This window comes from Protopterus annectens, chromosome 2.part0 (assembly GCF_019279795.1).
Source record: "Protopterus annectens isolate FY-2018-M chromosome 2.part0, PAN1.0, whole genome shotgun sequence".
In the NCBI taxonomy this organism is placed as follows: Eukaryota; Metazoa; Chordata; order Ceratodontiformes; family Protopteridae; genus Protopterus; species Protopterus annectens.
In genome coordinates, this window is record NC_056728.1 from 1,139,055,314 (window position 1) to 1,139,070,403 (window position 15,090).

Genomic DNA, 15,090 nt, shown 5'->3' on the forward strand with positions numbered 1-15,090 from the left:
TCTCACTACCCTCTTGTAGACCTTCCCTTTCACTCTTACTGGTACTCGTCTGTCACAAATCACTCCTGAAACTATTCTCCACCCACTCCATCCTGCCTGTACTCTCTTCTTCACCTCTCTTCCATACTCACCATTACTCTAAACTATTGATCCCAATTATTTAAACTCATCCACCTTCATCACCTCTACTCCTTGCATCCTCACCATTCCTCTATCCTCCCTCTCATTCACACACATATATTCTGTCTTAGTCATGCTGACCTTCATTCCTCTTCTCTCTAGAGCATATCTCCATCTCTCCAGGGTCTCCTCCACCCTGCTCCCTATGGTCACTACAGATCACAATGTCATCTGCAAACATCATAGTCCAAGCGGACTCCTGTCTGATCTTGTCTGTCAACCTGTCCATCACCATTGCAAATAAGAAAGGGCTCAGAGCTGATCCTTGATGTAACCCCACCTCCACCTTAAACGCATCCGTCACTCCCACCGCAGACCTCACCGCTGTCAGACTACCCTCGTACATATCCTGTACCACTCTTACATACTTCTCTGACACTCCTGACTTCCTCATACAATACCACAACTCCTCTGTAGGCACCCTGTCATATGCTTTCTCTAAGTCTACAAAAACACAATGTAACTCCTTCTGACCATCTCTGTACTTCTCCGTCAACACTCTCAGAGCAAACATCGCATCTGTAGTACTCTTTCCTGGCATGAAACCATACTGCTGATCACTAATCATCACGTCCCTTTTTAACCTAGCTTCCACTGCTCTTTCCCATAACTTCATGCTGTGACTGATCAATTTAATCCTTCTGTAGTTACTACAGCTCTGCACACCACCCTTATTCTTAAAAATCGGTCCTAAAACATTGTGTATATATATATATCTATCTACATACACGTGACTCCAGGAGTACATTGCCCCAGAGAAAAGAGGAAACGAGAATAATGGTTACTTCTGTTTCCTCTGCTTGGGTCAACCTCAAGGGATATTGTATAATGTAAGGGGAGGGACTGGCATAATGGTTAAGGTACTTACCTCACAAACACAGAGCACCAGCTTTGATTATAGGTTCCTAGGTTGGTACTAGGCTATCGGCCCTAGTGCCTATACAAGCCTAGCCATAACAATTCCCTGGCTATTTCTTCCCACACTATTTACTTCCCTAGACCCCTGTCTAGCAGGGCGACTGACATGATCCCTGGGGTGAATTTCCTTTCTCCCATCCAATCATCAAGGTTCCTTTTGAAGAGGGCCAAAGAGGTGCTCTGCTTGACATGTATGGGCAGTTTGTTCCAGAGTCTGGGGAGTCTCTGGGTCAGGAACCTATCCCTCCAGCATGTTTTGTTTATTGTGATGACAAGGTTTAGATCCCTGGAGCATGTGGCTTTGAGGGATTGGGATTTCTTTAAGTGTAGCATGTCCAACAGCTCTGGGTTTGACATGGCCTTGTATGTTAAGCAGAGATCACCTCTGAGTAGACGATATGCAAGATTGAAATTAGCTAGGCTTAAAATTGCCTAGAAAGACAACTAGCCTACTACTTATCTATGAATCTATACGGATATATATATATATATATATATATATATATATATATACACACACACACACACACACACACACACACACACACACACACACACACACACACACACACACACACACAGTGCAAGGGACATCTTATGGCTGTGGAGGCAGTGCTTCCTACATCAGAGGTTGTGCCTTTTGGCTTTTCCCGGTTAGGGGTTGCCACAGCAGAATTCCGGTCCACTAATGATTGGTAGTTGATTTTTACATGCCGAGTTACCAGCCCTGATGCACAACCTTCAACGAAGGTACGCCCATTCATGCATGTCTCCACGCAGAAGATGCTTTAGCTGAGAATCGAACCGGACAGCATCTTACTGTGAGGTGACAACGCTACCGCAGCACCACTACCGCGGTTTTGCTTCCTACATCAGAGGTGAAGAAGGAAAAGCCTCATTACAAAAACACCTTTAACTGGGCTGCCACATTGCTTTGATTGCAGTTGTCAGGTGGGGAGGTGGGACAGTGTGGCCAACAGGTCAGGAGACAGTCATTTTAACAGCAGCCATACAAAGTAGACTCCAAACAATTAAACTAAAAATTATTTCTTTATTCCATTGATAAAAACTCTGGAAGCTCATGAAACACTGTACTTACAGCATCATTTTCGACATTCCCTGTTATATGTTTATATATGCATTTGTTTATTTTGTGTTCATTATTTATTATTCTTTACTAACCAAGAAAGGCTAACTGAGCCACAACAAAAAAGTACCTTTTCAGCAATGGCCTGGGGAAAAACCCTTCACTCAGAAAACATTTACAATACAGGTTTTGTAGTTGTATATTTAAATTGGCTTACTTATAGTTGTTCAAAGTGAAACTGCTTGAGTGTCAATCGCATGTAGAAAAAAAAATGGAACAGTATAACTTCAGATGCTGTTTCCCATAGGAAACAATTGCCATTGCAGTTTCCAAGTGTGTGTGCCAGGAATGATTCACAAGTACTGGAAGATTTCTCCCTTCTTCACGTTGGTGGGGACTGTCTCCCACATCAGGGATGCAGGAAGGTTTGCCCCCAGCAAAAAAAGAATTACAATTTTTTTTTGCCATTATGTAAGTATTTCAAGTCATTTTCTTGTCCTTGCAGCTTGTCACATTTTTCAGGAAGTTGATATTTCACAGCAGAACCATTTAATTTATACATATAATGCTAAAAAGAAAGAAAAACGAAAATAAGAATATTTCAGATGTCTCAAACAATATATACTATTCAAGAAAAATAGCAATATATTAATATGAGGTTATGTTCTGATATATATATATATATATATATATATATATATATATATATATATATATATATATGCATACATACATACAGAGACAAATATAATTATTGTCTTGTTCTTAGACAATAGCTAAGAAAGTAATTATTTTTTCTCCCTTTTTAAGAAAATAATTATTTTATTAAAAGTATTGTAGGTGAATTTGTGTTAATAGAAAAATTATAAGGAGATAGGTATTTGAGAAAACAGGATATTATTATCTTAGTTGTAATCAGGTCTGGAGAGGTGAATGAAGAAGCTTGTGGAAAAGAAAGGATTATGGAAGAGTAGAAAAATATTAGCATAATAATGTTAGTGGAAAAATATTCCCATCTTTATCGGTACATGTTTTAAGGTGTGTGTGTGTGTGTGTGTGTGTGTGTGTGGCTATACTACAGTTTATCAAAGTTTCAAAACTTTGAAGGCCATATGGCCGAGACTATGGGCAGGATTCACGAAGGCTTGCACGGAGTGTAAGAGATGTGCAACACTCCATGCAAGCCTCGCGATCCAGGAACAGCCCTAAACTCCGTGTAAGAGACCAGCTAAAACGTCTCTTACACGGACTGGGCGTGGACATGCTAAATACCTCACTTGCAGCTGAAAGGTATGCAAATGAGGTATATTAGCGATCCACGAAGCAGAAACCAGTCCGTGTAAGAGACGTTTTAGCTGCAGAAATGTACTCAGTTGACAACTGAGTACGTTTCTGCAAATTCCACAATTTAGCCATGTCAGCTCCAAAAAAAGGGTGCATATGACTCAGGCAGCACGCCAATGGTCAAATATGTGGCCATTGGCAATATAACCCGATGCTAAAATATTAAAAATATAATTTTTTTTTCGGCAATCGCCGATGTTTAAACCCAGCGCAGCCCAGCGCAAACGGGCTGCGCTGTATAAAATCATAAAAAAGAAGGTTATAAACCCACAAATGTGGGTTTCATGCAATACATGGAATGACAATGCAGGGACCAGCAGACCAAAAACAACATGGCCACCATGTAGTGGTTGCTAAGGGGGGAAGCTGAGTCTAAGACATGTAACTAAGCATTAGTAGGCAATCTCATGTAAATGAGGGTTAGGATACTGAATCTCACAGTCACATAGCAAATGAGCACAGTCTGAGTAGTGTAAGAGATACATAAGGGGAGGAATAGAGTAGGAGATAGGTGGCATCACAGGGGGGAATGGTAGAAAGAAATGCAGTTCATTGGAGGTCAGTGTAACATGACAGATGACAGACACAGATCATGGAAAGAGGTGTGCCACTAGATAAGTCATGGAAAGTCAAGAAATGGAAGGTGTACACTGTTACTTACACCCAAGTTTCTTGCTGGCGCATGCATGTGCACCATGAAGCATGAGTAGGGCAGTGTGTGCGCGTGTAAGGCAGACTGAGCATGTGGGAGCGTGTTGGGAGATGTTTAACACTGTTTGCGCTGGTGTGCACGCGTGTAGGGCAGGCTGAGTATGTTGGAGGCTGTTGGCAGACGTGTAACAATGTTTGCGCGGGTGTGCGTGCGTTTTAACCCGAATGAGTAGATTCTGAACCGTGTAAGCACGTGTGCGCGCGTGTAAGCCACTATGAGCGTGTTTCTGATGGTATGCACGTTGCTCCCCCCTGAGGAAACAGAGAGGAAAAAGGAAGCAACAGAATTAATAGGAAGCTAGCAGGGATAACTGCTGAAGCTAGCAGGTGAAAACAATTAGAAGTAGGCAATTACACAGGCAGAATAGTAGCCCAGCCCAGCACTTAAAACTCTGCAAACAGTAGTGCAGGATGTTTCTCTTAAGAGACACTGCAAGACAGGAGTAAGCTAATAGAAGTGAAAACTGAAAAGCTTCACTCAGAGCAGAAATGTTAGGGGCTGCCATAGCTGTCATAATGAGACATAGGCGACTTGCTGAGGGTGGTGACAATGCAGATGGTGCCAGACAACCCACAGTGAGGAGATGGAGAAGAGTGTACAGGCCCAGGGTCACCTACCACGGGTTACATGAGCTGGAGATAGTAGAGTGCTATAGAGTGGACAGACAGCTCCTGCAGCAAATAGTTGAGCTGTGCAGGCCACGCCTCACACACAGAACCAACAGAGGGGAACCCATCCCAGTGGAAACCAAGGTATGTGTTGGCCTAAGAATACTAGCAACAGGTACCTTCCAGAGACCAACTGGCGATATGATGGGGATATCACAGGCATCAGCCTCCAGGGTACTGCACCAGTTTCTGGATGCCATGTCAGCACATGTCGGTGATCATGTATATTTCCCCAATGCCCGTGAGGTATTGGCCAGCAATATGTGTCTCTTCCAGCAAATAGCGGAATACCCTGAGGTAGTGGGTGCAATAGACTGCATGCACATACGCATCAAAGCACCAGCCGGTGATCGGGGTAGGGCCTACATTAACCGCAAGGGCTTCCCCTCCATCAACTGCCAGGTCGTGTGTGATGCCCAGGGCATAATAATGAATGTGTGTGCTGGCTGTCCTGGGAGTTACCACGATTCCCACATCTGGCATTTGACGCAGCTGTACCAGACATTTGCCAATGGGGACATCCCACACGGACACCTAGTAGGCGATGCAGGTTATGCACTGGAGCCGTGGCTGATGACACCCATCAGAAACGCACACACACCTGAACAGGAACGCCATAATGAGGCACATGCACAAACACGTAATGTAATAGAGCGTGTGTTTGGGCTGCTCAAGTCACGGTTCCGGTGTCTGGACACATCTGGTGAAGCCTTGCAGTACACACCAACTACATGTACCCAAATTGTCATGGTATGTGCTATGCTACATAATATGATCTTGCGAAAACAGCTGCAGCAGGACCAGCATAGGGCCGGGCCAAACAGCCCCCCACCATTGCCAAGGCCATCACAGGCAGAGCGTGACTCGGAGGAGGAACAACCTGAGCCTGCCCCAGTAGGCAGAAGGAGGCATGCCCAGTATGCCCTGGCCTTGGCAAAGAGGCAACGCATAGCACATACACTGGCTCAGTAGGAACCCTGTGAATGATACCCCCTCTGACTCACTCAAATAATAACATGGATGCCTAAAATGACATGACCTGCTCACAAACATGTACAGGGAAGTGTAATATGTGCATCCGACAGAGGCAACCCTGCAGCATCACCTGAGGCATGAATGCCATGTGTTAAGTAATGTAACACCATGTACTATATGCACACATGAGCACCCTGACTAACATCCACCCTCACCAAGCATGAAGCCACAAAATGACGATGGGATGATCAAGTGCAATAACTGGCTGAAGTAATGCAGTTAGTCAAAGGGGAGCCAATGTGTTTCAGGTTGGGAAGACATGTGGAGCATGACATGATGCACCACCTGCTAGGGGTGGCGTGCACCTATCATGCCATGCCCCATGGATACTGGCAAAGGCTGTCAGTACCCACAGCATGCCCTGAATAGGTAAGTCTCAAAACACAAACCCACCTTCATAGGTTCTACAAGGGATAGGAACCTAGATGTAATGCTACCCAATGACAGATGTCTAAACAGCAAGATGTGTGCAGTGTAAATGCACACAATATGGAGAATGTAGATACCAGTCCTGTAATAGAGAACTGGGTCAAGGCTCACATCAGCACCCTAACACTACCAGGTCACACCTCATACTGTGCTGTACAGCCGCAAAACATGGAACAAGCTACAAAAGGAGGGTGACTAGCAAGAAATGGCAAGGATAACCACACCCCCATGTTGGTACCACAACAAGAAGCAGCATGGATTAGCCATGGTCAAATACCAGTGGCTAAAACCGCCTCCCAGTATATAGCCTGCTGCAGACTACTGTCTTAATACCAGGAACTGCACCTGGCCTATGTCGGAATACATGAATATATCAAACCCCCCAAACCACATTATATTGCTTGACTGAAAATACCCAGACATACACCGGGAGCATTATACTAGCACCAACACAGTAGGAGAAAATTTCCCAGAATCCATAAACCAAAATGCCCAGGAACAATGTACCACTCCCACAAGAGGGGTAAGCATACTGGATGTGATAATCAGCAACATGTGTACTGGATGGCAAGACCAGACCAAAGAGTAATCACACTGGATATACACATCCTGACCCCAGTCCCTGGCCAGAATACCACAGTGAAAAACATGTGTAAAGCATAGGTTGCAGCCCTCAAAACCGATGTTGAATCCACAAAAGGCCCTGTGCAAGTGCAGAATATGGGACACACCACAGAACATGTTATACAGGCATTCCATGAACACAGCCAGGAATGCTTGGAGTATGCAATCACAAATAACAACAACACACAATGCCATACACGCAGGCATCTGGCATGCTGGACTCCAGCCATTACCAAACCATGCAAGAGAATGAGGAAGCTACCACATGATACAGCAAACATAAAAAGGGAAGTAATCACTGACCAGTAGTATGGCAATAACATATGTCCACACATACAATCCACTAAGTCCAGCCACAACAAGTAGAATTTGTGAATCCAGAGGCAATGTGACACCAGCCCAAGTACACAGACAACCACAACACCCCCCAATAAATACAAATATATGTGATAGATGCATCCATGTATCCAAACCAGAGGTTGAGCTCCACCAACTCAGTACTGTCAAAACTAGTCAGGAGGAGAAGGTAACCACATACACCACAAACCCAGTCCCACATAGACCTACCACAACTGTAAACCAAACACATAAACACAGACAAATATTCCTGGAGGCCTTTATTACAAACACACCACACCAACAGAAGCCTCCAAAGCAGATCACAAGCAACCACAACCTTCAAACATAGCACATGCAACAAATAGTACGCAAAGCTGGTGTGCCAAACAGTCACAGGCCAGAAGGAGAAACAACATGCCTGATACAGTCGTAATAGGTATCTGTATAGGCAGACACACTGCTGTCCCACTCACCAGACTGAACAAGGGAAAGGGTAGAGTAAGTTGCCTGTAGGCTGCCACAAAATGCCACATAACACAAGTACACAGCTCACCCCAAAGCAAGCAGAAATATGATGCACTCAATGTCCATGCTGGTGTGAATTACCTGAGATGGACCTCCCTGGTCAACATGAAAATAGACATGGATGGTCCCTCTGAGTATGTACCCCAGGCCGGTATGACACTGGGTGTGTGCAGCATCCAACCCTCACCAAGAATGATGCCACAGTACAAACACAGAATGCTCATGTTTAACAGCTGGCACAGTTACAGCTGTCAGTCCAAGAAGGTCTAATGTCTGTCTGCTTGAGAAGTCAAGCATGACAAGCCATGCTGCTATTCCAAGGATGGCTTGCACCTGTTACCCATGTGCGTCTGGATACTGGATAAGGCCTTTGCCGCCTCCATAAAGCCGTATGTAGGCAAGGCCAAAAAGACTACCCACCACCCTAGAAAACATAAGTGGTAGGAAACATAAGGGTAATGCTGACCAATGCCAGATGTGTAAACTGCAATATGCATGCCCCTGAGGCACTTCCCATTATGGAGAACATTGATGTCTGTGCAGTGACAGAAGCCTGCTGCAAGCCTAGTGATAGCACAAAAGCACTACTAGGTTATACCACATATCATGTGTTATGGCCCCAACACCTGCACCAAAACATCAAAGGAGGGGGAGTATCCATATGCAGCACAGACACCCATATGGCCAGGTAACTGACAATGCACAAAGCAGCGGAGACCACCCATGTGCACATAACTATAGTCAAAACTGCTGTACAGTCTGTAGCATGCGACAGACCACACTCTCACACACAAGAACTCCACCCAGACATCCTGAAGACACTGGACAGTATGAATGTCCCACCAAATACCAGACAAGGTACACACAAATTACCACATAGGTGTCAAACCATTATGTATGCAAGGAGTAATCAGGGACCTAGGGACACAGGTCGACATTAATCTGTCATGTGACACTCACAATGCCAATGTGGCTATGAAGATTGTTGATATTGGACACCGTATCATGAAAGGATTCACATCTACATCATCAGAGGTCACTGTGCCGCTGTACTGTTCCCTTATCAGACCCATAATCTAGTACAATGACTCATATGGGATGTACCATACGTGACACCTGCAGCGGTTCGGAAGACCTCATAGTTACCCCACCAACAGGATAAAGGGTGTGAAATATATGTCATATGCTGCCTGGCTGTAGACACCCCAGCTGACTGCAGTCACAGACTGCCTACACAGAGGCATTGTATGTCTGTTGTACAAGGCCATGTCCAACACAGGAGTAATGGACATGCTCCACCACAGGAAATCAAAGCCATTGGAGCTTTGAGAGTCACAGATGTCAGCCTCAACACATAATGAAATAAGATGTGCTGGAGGGACAGATACATAACCCAGAGGCTCCCCACACCCAGAAACAGGATCCCAATCCATGGTAGGCAGAGCCCCTCACTGACACCCCTCAACAGGAATATTGCCAAGTGAATGGATGACCGTACATGTATACTGGGGGTCCTCACTGTGTCACGACCAGACAGAGACACAGTGAAGAACTTCATAAATGGCCATAATAGAACATAGCAAGGGGTGGCAAAAGACACACACACTCTGGCTAGGCTTACTAATGGCCTAGGGTGTATAGCCTAGTATGAACCCATGAACCTATGAAGATACAAAACGTACAGGACACTAAGGATAATCACAAGGCTTACCCAACTGATGGTAGGAACCATGTTGGGCATCCACAGATATGCTCCGAATCACACAGATATTACAAACAACATACCAAACACACACACATATTGCTAACATACAACCTGTCAGGTGCAGTGCAAACACCCCCAGAGTGCAAAATACCTATCCCAGCAGACTGATGGTCCCCTGACATTGCAGATGCTGAGGTAACAGCCATCATCTGCAAAGCAGAACACACAGCAGCAAAGGTATGTGATGGTGTCCTGTGCTGAGGCCAACATGGGCTCCAAGAATAATGGAATGCCAAATCACACTACTGCCCAATGTCAGCCTTACCACAGGATATGTACCCAAAGAGCAGTGTACAACAACAGTGGTCCATCACAACAAAGGTGTTGCCTGAATGGATACTCCAAACTACCACCCCAGGATCCTGACAAGCTTGTTCTGCACAGCTATGGAAAGGATCAGTATGTACCGCAGACACAAGGCTATTGTGGACCTACTGATACTGGACCCTACAGAGTGTGGCTGTCGTAACTGCAGAACCTGCCCCTAAACATGTCTGACCCATTTGAAGCAGTCATTAAGGTCATTGATGAGGGCAATGTGGTCCACACAGTGTAGCTGGACCGTGCACATGCTTCTAGACAATACCGTACGAGTTCAGTATGGATATGTTCACCAGCTTAAATATATACCCCTATGTCAGTAGAGGGGTTGCAAACCAGACCAAGGACAGAACTGACATGGTCAGACATGCCGCATCCATGTCAGACTACAAAGCAGATATGAGTGGCATCCCACAAGGCCCGGTCTTGCCCCCCCCCCTGGTTCTGTATATATGTCCCATAGGTATAGGCCAACATGGAAGGACTATGACTGAACATGTATGCAGAGGAGTACAAACAGCCCACCATATCCGACCCTCAGCTGACACAAGCAACCCACAAAAGGGCCACCTACAAACAGACAACTGTAGCCATAGCCATGTCAGCAAGCTAATTGCAGAACTGTGTATAGACAACCACCGTGGATATACAGTAAGTGCCCACAAATTACCACACAGGTGTTAACCCATGAGGTACCTAACATGTAATGTGAGACCTGGGTACAAAAGGTGATAGATATCCTGCACTGGACAAACATGTGGCTGTAGTGTTCGCAGAAACATATACTATATACCCACCCAAACATGAAGGTTGGCAGATGTAGATAAGGGGAACTCACTGTGGCTCTGCAGTCATCCTCAATCAGCGTCACAAGTGACTACAATAGCCCCTGTGGGATATACCGCAGCAGACACCTCCATCAACTGTAAAGTCCACAACAGTACCCCACCAGGAGTAGCAAAGAGCATGAACAGATGCCATGTGTTGCCTGAGTAAACAAACTGCAGCCCCACACACCGCCATACTTCCCAGCTACAGGCAAGCTGTGCCTGATGTATGAAGCCATGTCCAACCTGGAATGAATGAACATGTTGCACCTTGTACAATCTGAATGGCAGTGAGCTATGCACATGAGAGACCTGAACCCCAGCACTGACATACATAGGACAAACTGTACAGAATGATCCATAACACAGAAGGCACCCCCACTCTTCAGTAAACTCCTGGTACAGGTCAGCCAGAGAGTCACATATCGACACCCCTCAAGAGGAATCCTGATGAGTGGAAGGGAGATGGTAGGCTAACCCTGGGTATCACTGTTATGTCAGAGGTAGACGGAGGCACAGTATACTAACCATGACATATGTCATGGCAAACTCCAGTTACAATGTGTGTTGAAGGACAAGCACACCCTGTGACTAGCATCAGAAATGGCCTAGGGAACATTGCTAGTGTTTGTCAATGTCCACCCATGTTGTGGAATACACTAGCAATGTTGGACGAGCCTGGTGTAGGTAGTCCATATCTGAACATAATGCAACATGGTCATATGTGCACAACTGGCCCCTACACAGTCTGTTGTGCTCACTATGAAGATGTCAAGCAGTCATAGGACTAAAGCCCAGGATACTGTCCACCACAGTGAAAGTACTGAACCAGTACACTATACGGTACTACAGTGTTAGGTCATTATGAAAGTATGTTGAGAACTGTCTGCAAAGTATCCCATGCAATCCCTGCAGGCACAGTATAATCCCTGTTGTGGCAGACACGAAGCAGTTGGCCAGTTAGTACACAACATGACACCCAACACACAACCATAAACGTGAGATATTGTTGAAGTTCACACACACCCAAATATGTGGTGGACTTCAGAGTGCAACATATGGAAAGCTCACACTGGGCATGCTCGCACACTTTGATAAATGAGGCATATGTCAGACAACATGCCATGGAAAGGCTGAACTGGGCATGCTCACACACTTAGGCCATATCTCCATTTAGCAGTTGGCCACACATATCTGGTATTTGTACGTGTCAGTTCAGGAACCAACCACAACACAGCAATCTGCCCAGTGCACACAGTAAATGACTACAGAGACATAAGTGATATAGTGGATCGCCATCATATGCAAACATCTTCCACAGATACACAAGTTGGTCATAGGAACAGGGAATGCTATGGCAATAAAGACCTGCAAACAGTAGAACAGCACAACAAATATTGTGCATCCGACAATTGAACATATGGGTGTAGAGGTCAATACTAGGCTTGTTGCCCTAGGGAATGACAGCTCAGCCAGAGTGTGCTTGGCATCTGCATCCCCAGGACAGTAGGCTACTGTGCCACTGTAAAGTAGGTCACAGAAGGCAACATGTGAGGCTAGTGAGCTGTGCCTCTGTCAAGCAGGGGCACCGTGGAGGTCCCAGGGATTGAATGTGCTAAGCCACAGCCATGTTGTCGGTGTGTGCTGTGAGAGGGTTGCTGAGGATCTCTGACAGTAGGTGTCCGTCAATTACAGACTGAGGGGATCCCTTTCTGCATTCTCTGGATGATTCCACTGTCAACACTGTGTTGTAATGAGTATGTGTGAATGAAGTGTCGTGCCGGAACTGTTCACAGATGTCCTCCCTCTGTGGGCTACAGCTCTACAATGTATTAGGTCACTCTGTCTGTTGTACGGCGCATATATGGCTGGTGTACAGCTGACAGGTGTCTTGTTGTGGAGCAGTCATGGGTATATGTGGGATAGCATGACCAATGCAAACTGTACACATGCTCATAGAATGCAATTGTCAAGGATTATGCTGAGTGGCCAGTATAGTCCCCCAGCATGGGTCCTCTGAAGTCGTCCACCCCAGTCTACACAAGTGTTGAGTCTGCTTGTGCTAAATACAGTTTGTGTGCAGTGACAACCTTGCCTGGGGGTGGAGATGGGATATGGATGTCCAGGGAAAGGTGGGTATGGTCAGATATCAACAATGGTGGTCTACCTCTGGTGTGGAACAGTGAGTACCCACGTTGCAGATGGACAGGTGCAATATGTATTCCCCATGTGGCTGTGGTGTGTGGTTCTGCCATAGCACATGGACCCACAAATTGTAGTGGCTGTAGGGTAAAGTGGTAGAGGCCTGAGTAGTTCTCACACACAATATGCCTGTACCTGATGTTAACAACTGGAATGGTGTATGTGAACACCTGCATATCCTGGCACTGTTCCCAGGGAAGCTAAGTGTGTGTCCTGGATGTGGGTGTGGTGTTCTGGACTGGTTGTGTTGTGTGTTACAGGTCCTGTGGTCCCAAAGCATGGTATAGAACATAACCTGACAGTGCGATGTGCATATCTGACCCTGACGTAGGTGGCTGCAAATGCATATATATGCTATCCCCCACCTGACAGGTAGTACTACATGTACATACCTCTGTAGAAATAAAGATGTCAGCACCCTATAAATACTACAGGTGCAGAACAGATACCCAGTAATTCGAATAGTGCGCTCTGCTAATGCGTCTCCCTCAAGTGTCATAATATAGTTAGGTAGGGGTTCGAATCCTGCAAATGCTCAGTGTGTGTGTGGGTGGGTGGATGAGTGGGGTTTGCGTTTGTGAAAGGCTGTGAGAGGGAAATGCCCCTTTTGGCAACTGGGAAAACACACTACAGGATGCACATTCCCCTTTCTAAACACTGATGATGTAAGCACCCTATAAGTACAGCAGGAGAAGGGAAACCTCCTAGTAATGCGAATAGCGTGCTCCGCTAATGCGTCTGTCTCAAGTGTCATAACATAGTTAGGTAGGAGTTTGAATCCTGTACATACATACTCAGTGTGTGTGGATGGGGTTAGTGTGTGTTCAAGACTGTATAAAAAAAGTATCCCTTTTGCCAACTAGGAGAATACACTACAGGATGCACATTCCCCTTTCTAAACACTGATGATGTCAGCACCCTATAAGTACAGCAGGAGAAAGGAATCCTCCCAATAATGCGAATAGCGCGCTCCGCTAATGCGTTCATCTCAAGTGTCATAACATAGTTAGGTAGTGGTTTGAATCCTGTGCATGCTTAGTGTGTGTAGAGGGGGTTAGTGTGTGTTCAAGACTGTCTGAAAGAAGTATCCCTTTTGTCAACTAGGAGAATACACTACAGGATGCACATTCCCCTTTCTAAACACTGATGATGTCAGCACCCTATAAGTGCAGCAGGAGAAGGGAATCCTCCCAATAATGCAATAGCGCGTTCTGCTAATGCATCCGTCTTGAGTGTCATAACATAATTAGGTAGGGGTTTGAATCCAGTACATGCTCAGTGTGTGTGGAGGGGGTTAGTGTGTGTTCAAGACTGTATGAAAGAAGTATCCCTTTTGCCAACTAGGACCACACACTACAGGATGCACATTCCCCTATCTAAGCACGGATGATGTCAGCACCCTATAAGTACAGCAGGAGAAGGGAAACCTCCCAGTAATGCGAATAGCACGCTCTGCTAATGTGTCCATCTCAAGTGTCATAACATAGCTAGGTAGTGGTTTGAATCCTGCAAATGGCAAGTGTGTGTGTTTGGATGAGGGGGGTTAGTGTGTGTGCAATTTTGTGTGAGGGAAATGTCCCTTTTGGCAACTGGGAGAACACACTACAAGATGCACATTTCCCTTTCTAAACACAGATGATGTCAGCACCCTATAAGTACAGCAGGAGAAGGGAAGCCTCCCAGTAATGCGAATAGCGCACGCCGCTAATGCGTCCGACTCGAGTGTCATAACATAGCTAGGTAATGGTTTGAATCTTGTAAGTATGTGTGTTTGGATGAGGGGGGTTAGTGTGCGTGCAATTTTGTGTGAGGGAAATGTGCCTTTTGGCAACTGGGAGAACACACTACAGGATGCACATTCCCCTTTCTAAACACAGATGATGTCAGCACCCTATAAGTATAGCAGGAGAAGGGAAGCCTCCCAGTAATGTGAATGGCGCACTCTGCTAATGCATCTGTCTCAAGTATCAGAACATAGATAGGTAGGGGTTTGAATCCTGCAAATGCTCAGTGTGTGTGTGGAGGGAGCTAGTGTGTGTGCAAGTCTGTATGAAAGAAATATCCCTTTTGTCAACTAGGAGAACACACGACAGGATGCACATTCCCCTTTCTAA